Below are 6,364 nucleotides of genomic sequence, written 5' to 3'. Positions count from 1 at the left end.
AGTCAAAGGGGAGGAGGTCTCAATCGAGAGGACCAAATGATTGCTGGTACTGTGGGAAACCAGGGCACAAAAAGAAAGATTGCTGGACTCGAAAGAAAAATGAAGAAGATAAATCAGATGGAGACAAAGAGGCAAATGTGGTAAGTAACAAATCTGAAGAGGATGCTTTGCTTCTGTCTTTAGAGAGTGTTGATGATTCATGGGTTTTAGATTCTGGTGCTTCTTTTCATGCTACACCTCATAGAGGTTATTTCATTGATTATGTCCAAGGGGATTTTGGGCTTGTTTATTTGGGGGATAATGAACCCTGTCAGATTGTTGGAAAGGGAAAAATTAAGATTAAGTTGCAGAATGGGAATCATTGGCTACTACATGAGGTAAGACATGTTCCAAAACTAAGTAGAAATTTAATTTCAGTAGGGCAACTCGGTGATGAGGGTTGTGTAGTTACTTTTAATGATAAAAATTGGAAGGTTTCAAAAGGTTCCCTTGTAGTAGCAAAAGGTGTGAAAGTAGGCACCTTATATCTTTGTACAGGTCATATTGTTCCTTCTACTTTGATTGTTTCAGAGAAAAATGAATATTCAGGAACAATTACTGCAGATGAGCAAGGAGAACAAATAGCTGCTGTGGATTTTGATACAGCGCTGTGGCACAATAGACTTGGGCACATGAGTGAGAAAGGTATGAAAGTACTTCATTCAAGGAAAGTTTTACCAGGTCTAAAATGTGTGAATATGGATTTCTGTGAAAGTTGTGTGTATGGAAAACAAAAGAGAGTGAGTTTTGTAAAGACAGGGAAGGAAAACAAAAAGGAGAAATTAGAACTTGTGCATACAGATGTATGGGGACCGGCTCAGGTATCTTCCCTTGGTGGCTCTCATTATTATGTTACATTTATTGATGACGCAACTAGAAAAGTATGGGTTTATTTCCTTAAACAGAAATCTGATGTATTTCAAACTTTTAAGAAATGGAAATGCTTGGTTGAAAATGAGACTGGTAAGAAATTAAAATGTCTCAGATCTGATAATGGTGGTGAGTATTGCAGTCATGAATTTGAAGATTATTGCTCCACTAATGGTATTTGTAGACAAAAAACTGTTCCAAGGACTCCACAGGAAAATGGAGTGGCTGAACGCATGAACAGGACTATAATGGAGCGCGCAAGGAGCATGAGGTTGCATGCTGGGTTGCCCTTACACATGTGGGCGGAGGCTGTCAATACTGCAGTATATTTGATTAATAGAGGTCCCTCTACTCCTTTGGGCTGTGGTATTCCAGAGGAAGCATGGACTGGTAAGAAGGTGAGTTATTCTTTTCTCAAGACCTTCGGTTGTGAAGCTTTTGCTCATATAGACTCTGAAAATAGAACCAAGCTAGAAGCTAAATCAAAGAAATGTGTCTTTGTTGGATATGGCATTAATGAATTTGGTTATAGGCTTTGGGATTTTGAAAATCATAAAATTATAAGAAGCCGGGATGTCATATTCAATGAAAAAGTGTTGTACAAAGATCTGTTGCAGCAACATGAGAAGAAAGAAGATGATTATGTAGTGCTGGATGATACTCCAAAAGCTGATGTTCCAGCCATTCCTCATGATGTGCAACAACCGCAACAACAAATACCACATACACCAGTGAATGTTAGACGGTCAACAAGGCCAATTAGACCTCCACAAAGGTTTTCTCCCTCTTTGTATTCTATTTTACTTACTGATGCTGGTGAACCTGAAAGTTATGATGAAGCTGTGCAGGTGGATACTAAGATTCAGTGGGAGTCTGCAATGAAAGATGAAATGGACTCTTTGCTGAAAAATAAGACATGGGATTTGTGCAAGTTGCCTGCAGGTAAAAAGGTTTTACAGAATAAATGGGTTTACAGGTTGAAAAAAGAGGAAGGAGGTAAGAAAAGATTTAAGGCCAGGTTAGTTGTAAAAGGATTTGCACAGAAAAAAGGAATTGATTTTGATGAAATATTTTCTCCTGTTGTTAAAATGACTTCTATTCGTACTGTTTTAAGTCTTGTGGCTACTGAAGATTTGCATTTAGAGCAGATGGATGTTAAAACAGCCTTTCTTCATGGTGATTTGGATGAAGAAATATATATGGCTCAGCCACAGGGTTTTGAGGTCAAAGGTAAGGAGAACTTAGTGTGCAAATTGAAGAAAAGTTTATATGGCCTGAAGCAAGCACCTCGGCAATGGTATCTGAAATTTGACAGTTTTATGCATGAGCATGGATATAATAGGTGTCATTCAGATTACTGTGTTTATTTTAAGAGGTTGGATGATGATAGTTACATTATTTTATGTTTATATGTTGATGATATGCTTATAGCTGGGTCTAACATGGATCATATTAAGGGGCTGAAAAGCCAATTAGCACATGCATTTGCTATGAAGGATTTGGGGGCAGCAAAACAAATCCTTGGTATGAAGATTTGCAGAGATAGGAAGAACAGAACATTGACGCTATCTCAAGTTGATTATGTTGAGAAGGTGTTGCAACGTTTCTCTATGGAGAATGCTAAAGCTGTCAGCACACCTTTACCTGGTCATTTGAAATTGACTAAGGAGATGTGTCCCAAGACACAAGAAGAGGAGGATAAGATGTCCAAGGTACCCTATGCTTCAGCTGTAGGAAGTTTGATGTATGCTATGGTATGCACTAGGCCAGATATTGCACATGCAGTGGGAGTCGTTAGCAGGTATATGAGTCATCCAGGTTTTGAGCATTGGAATGCTGTCAAGTGGATTCTCAGATATTTGAGAGGAACATCCAATAAGTGTTTACACTTTGGGGGCTCTACTACTGATTTACAGGGCTATGTTGACTCAGATTTGGCTGGGGATATTCATACCAGGCGGAGTACTTCAGGTTATGTCTTTACTGTTGGTGGGGCAGCCGTGAGCTGGGTTTCTAGGCTACAGAAGATTAATGCTCTCTCCACTACAGAGGCAGAGTATGTTGCTGCTACAGAGGCCGCCAAAGAGATGATATTTGGAGGATGGACAGTTAAAGCTGGAGAAGATACATACCAATGAAAATCCAGCAGATATGTTGACAAAGGTTGTCACAAAGGAGAAGCTGAACTCCTCTTCAGCTTCAGTTGGTCTTTTAGACTAAATGTGAATAAAAGAATAGCAGAGTCCAGGGTGGTTTGATCCAGTGGGAGCTCCATGCGGTAGTTGTATTGCTACAGGATCAGTCTCCAAGTGGGAGATTGTTGTTTAGTGTGGAGCCTGATCAGTCCCCAAGTGGGAGATTGTTAGATTGTGGTGACTGATCAGGAAAGTACTGTACATACTTCATAAATAGTGGGGTTCGAAATTTTTTTTTTTTGGAAGTAGCCAACATCGACATGGTAGCCGACATATTATGGCCGACATATGGCCGACATGTTATAACCCTAAAGCGGTTTAATACTTGTATAAAAAGGGCTTAGGGTTGGGTATTTTTGATATGTGGTGATACAAAATTGGTTCTTGCGGCGGTATTGAGCTGTAAGGGATTACGGATTGTAATCAGGTTGTAATCACTGGATTGTAATAAGATCGGACTTGCTGTTTGGTGGACGTAGCCCAGGGATTCGGTGAACCACGTTAAATCTTGGTGCCTTGTGTTCATTTCTGTGTGTTCTATTATTTTCTGTTATTGGTTATATTTGCATGTAGTTTTTATTTCTGTCCGTGGTTTATCCTAACACTTTATGGTTATGATGCCCTTTCCTTTGTTGATCTAGTACTTTTAGGTAGCAGAGTACCTGTAGCAAGTGATTTCCTCAAGCAAAGCCAAGACATAATAAGGTCCCTCAAGGATAATCTACAACATGCACAGAACCAATAGAAGTTGTATGCTGATAGGAAAATGATCGAAAGATCTTTTGAGGTGGGAGATTTGGTATTTTTCAGGTTTCAGCCATATAAGCAAAGCACCTTGAAGAGGAGTGGAGCAGAGAAACTCAAGCCAAGGTTCTATGGCCCTTATAAGATCACCAAGAAAGTAGGAGAGGTAGCTTATGAATTGGAGCTCCCACCAAACAACAAAATACTTAATATTTTCCATGTATCTTGCCTTAAGAAGGTTCTAGGCTAGCAAACTATAGTATCTACAGAATTACCACCTCTTGATGATGAAGGGAAATTAGTTTTGATACCAGAAGAGATTTTGGATACAAGAGAGAAAAGATTGAGAAATAGAAGCATCACAGAGCATTTGGTCAAATGGAAAGGATTACCATTGGAGGATGCAACTTGGGAAGGAGCACATATTCTTGAGCATTCCAATCTTCATTGCTTGAGGACAAGCAATATTTGGGAGGGGAGGACTTTTCATGTCCCCTTTTCAAATAATTAAAAATAATAATCTTTGCTAAGGCAGGCAGGCCCAAAAAGGTGAAGTTTCGGAAAAAGGGGCTAATCTTTGGAAACCAATGGACTAATAAATAAAAATTATTATTAAAATATGTTTTATTAACCCCTCTTGGATGTGAGTTAGGGTTATGCCCTCTTTTAAGGGATTCAGAGGCATTTTCGGCTCATTCCATAACTTGATTTTTGCTCATTTCTTTGTTGTTTTTTAGAGGTTGCCAAACCTGTGGAGAAAGAGACCCAAGAATGGGAGTTTGCAGGTTTCCAGGAAGACTAAGGATGGGATTTTAAAGCCATTCCATGTGCAAGCTCATGTAGAGTTTGCCCTTGTGCTGAACAGTGCAAATTTGTGGATTTTTCGGGTGTGTTTTTGTAAGAGTTTGGTATTTCCAGTTGAGTATTTCATATCAGTTTGGGTTGTTGTTGTATTTCAAACATTTAGATGTTAAAATAAAGTTGAATATATGTATTTGGTCATGATTATACTTCTGTGATAGATTGTTAGTAGTTTTGTGGTGTTTCCGGGCTAGTTTGTGTTAATTTCGGGAGCCCGATGAGCATTGTTTTTGTCCTCCATTTGGGAGCTGTTGTGTAAATGCTATACAGATCTAGAAATGTCATTTTTTAGGCTGTTATTCTGGTGCAATTTTTGTAAAAATGTCCATTTTCAGATTTATTAACCATATGTGAAGCTGTGAAGTTTTTTACGCTATTTCGAGCATACCCGATTTGGGTTTATTTGAGAAATTGGTGGATCTCTGAAATATTGGTTGTTTGAGTTTAAAAATCTGATTAGAGGTTTTAAATATCATATAAAATTAGAAAGGGACATTGCAAAACATAATATTGTATCTCCTTCACCAAGGAGCTTGAAGCTAAAAACCAACTCCCTTTTTAGACATTTTTTTCATAAAGAAGTCAGACAACTTTGTAGGTCAACAAGTTTATTGGAAAATGACTCATGTCAACCTCTACCTTCACCCATCTTCTTATCATTACCTTAGCAAAAAATTAACATTATAAAGATCATAACTATCAGATCCTATTAGATTTTTCATGAGGGAAATCTTAACCTAGAGTTGAGTCATCTTTGCCAATTCTTCATTTTGGGTGGGTACACTAACAAGAAAATCTCTAGAGCCTTCGATTAAGCCATATCTTGTATTTACTCCATAATGAAATCTGCCCAACCTAGGGCCCATCCTTGTGCTTCAGTCCCTCATATTGAAGGAATTTCCTCTAATTTATCCAAGATTATTCTTAAATAGTGTTATCACTATTGTTTTAAACTTTTTTCATTGGGGAAGAATCACATCCCTCCTCGTAAATACCGTAGATATATCTTTCTAGATACTAGTGTATACACCTTAATACATGGTCAAGAATCAAACATTAATTAAATTTAAGAAGTTTAATTAGTTAAATCAAATTTTCTCTACTGCATAATTAAATTAAAGATTTAATTATATATTTCACCATTAATTAATTAACTCTTCCTATTCAATCCAAATTTGAACCCATTGATTCCCACCTCATCACATGATACATCACATATGGCTAATAACATTAATTTTGTTTGAATTAATCAAATCCTAAAGTCACTCACCTACCAGAAGAAGACAAATGACATCCAACCAATGAGAAACAAGAGACAAGGTCACATGGATCACTAATAGCCTCTGTTAATTTGTCCATTCAATCTCAACTTTCAATCCTGACCATTGATCACAAACACATCATAAACCTTGATAAATCCTATACATAGGGTGCATTCTCACTTTATTGACCATTCACTGCCATCTAGCAAGTTCGTTATACTAATTTTTGCATGGAAATTCATCAGGGTAGCATCATAATGTTGAAACCTCAATGCAATTTTCTTACTTCACTTGATCAAATCACATTGTTCTTCATTGTTTTAGCTTAGTTTTGTATTCATTTTAACTAGATCATCATTCATACCATTCCTTCTCATTTCCTAAGTTGCTAGG

This window comes from Cupressus sempervirens, chromosome 11 (genome assembly GCF_028749045.1).
Source record: "Cupressus sempervirens isolate cs-2001-9-10 chromosome 11, ASM2874904v1, whole genome shotgun sequence".
NCBI lineage: Eukaryota > Viridiplantae > Streptophyta > Pinopsida > Cupressales > Cupressaceae > Cupressus > Cupressus sempervirens.
This window is presented reverse-complemented; position numbering follows the sequence as displayed.